Consider the following 1938-nt stretch of genomic DNA (forward strand, 5'->3'; position numbering starts at 1 on the left):
TTCTCTTGATCTCCATACAAGTGTAATAACATAGTGTTCTCTTGATCCCATACAAGTGTAATAACATAGTGTTCTCTTGATCTCCATACAAGTGTAATAACATAGTGTTCTCTTGATCTCCATACAAGTGTAATAACATAGTGTTCTCTTGATCTCCATACAAGTGTAATAACATAGTGTTCTCTTGATCCCCATACAAGTGTAATAACATAGTGTTCTCTTGATCCCCATACAAGTGTAATATCATAGTGTTCTCTTGATCCCCATACAAGTGTAATAACATAGTGTTCTCTTGATCCCCATACAAGTGTAATAACATAGTGTTCTCTTGATCTCCATACAAGTGTAATAACATAGTGTTCTCTTGATCTCCATACAAGTGTAATAACATAGTGTTCTCTTGATCTCCATACAAGTGTAATAACATAGTGTTCTCTTGATCTCCATACAAGTGTAATAACATAGTGTTCTCTTGATCTCCATACAAGTGTAATAACATAGTGTTCTCTTGATCTCCATACAAGTGTAATATCATAGTGTTCTCTTGATCTCCATACAAGTGTAATAACATAGTGTTCTCTTGATCTCCATACAAGTGTAATAACATAGTGTTCTCTTGATCTCCATACAAGTGTAATAACATAGTGTTCTCTTGATCTCCATACAAGTGTAATATCATAGTGTTCTCTTGATCCCCATACAAGTGTAATAACATAGTGTTCTCTTGATCTCCATACAAGTGTAATAACATAGTGTTCTCTTGATCCCCATACAAGTGTAATAACATAGTGTTCTCTTGATCTCCATACAAGTGTAATAACATAGTGTTCTCTTGATCTCCATACAAGTGTAATAACATAGTGTTCTCTTGATCTCCATACAAGTGTAATAACATAGTGTTCTCTTGATCTCCATACAAGTGTAATAACATAGTGTTCTCTTGATCTCCATACAAGTGTAATAACATAGTGTTCTCTTGATCTCCATACAAGTGTAATAACATAGTGTTCTCTTGATCTCCATACAAGTGTAATATCATAGTGTTCTCTTGATCTACAAGTGTAATAACATAGTGTTCTCTTGATCTCCATACAAGTGTAATATCATAGTGTTCTCTTGATCTCCATACAAGTGTAATAACATAGTGTTCTCTTGATCCCCATACAAGTGTAATAACATAGTGTTCTCTTGATCTCCATACAAGTGTAATATCATAGTGTTCTCTTGATCTCCATACAAGTGTAATAACATAGTGTTCTCTTGATCTCCATACAAGTGTAATAACATAGTGTTCTCTTGATCTCCATACAAGTGTAATAACATAGTGTTCTCTTGATCTCCATACAAGTGTAATAACATAGTGTTCTCTTGATCTCCATACAAGTGTAATAACATAGTGTTCTCTTGATCTCCATACAAGTGTAATAACATAGTGTTCTCTTGATCTCCATACAAGTGTAATAACATAGTGTTCTCTTGATCTCCATACAAGTGTAATAACATAGTGTTCTCTTGATCTCCATACAAGTGTAATAACATAGTGTTCTCTTGATCTCCATACAAGTGTAATAACATAGTGTTCTCTTGATCTCCATACAAGTGTAATAACATAGTGTTCTCTTGATCTCCATACAAGTGTAATAACATAGTGTTCTCTTGATCTCCATACAAGTGTAATAACATAGTGTTCTCTTGATCTCCATACAAGTGTAATACCATAGTGTTCTCTTGATCCCCATACAAGTGTAATAACATAGTGTTCTCTTGATCCCCATACAAGTGTAATAACATAGTGTTCTCTTGATCCCCATACAAGTGTAATAACATAGTGTTCTCTTGATCCCCATACAAGTGTAATAACATAGTGTTCTCTTGATCCCCATACAAGTGTAATAACATAGTGTTCTCTTGATCTCCATACAAGTGTAATAACATAGT

This window comes from Tachypleus tridentatus, chromosome 12 (genome assembly GCF_004210375.1).
Source record: "Tachypleus tridentatus isolate NWPU-2018 chromosome 12, ASM421037v1, whole genome shotgun sequence".
Classification (NCBI taxonomy): Eukaryota; Metazoa; Arthropoda; class Merostomata; order Xiphosura; family Limulidae; genus Tachypleus; species Tachypleus tridentatus.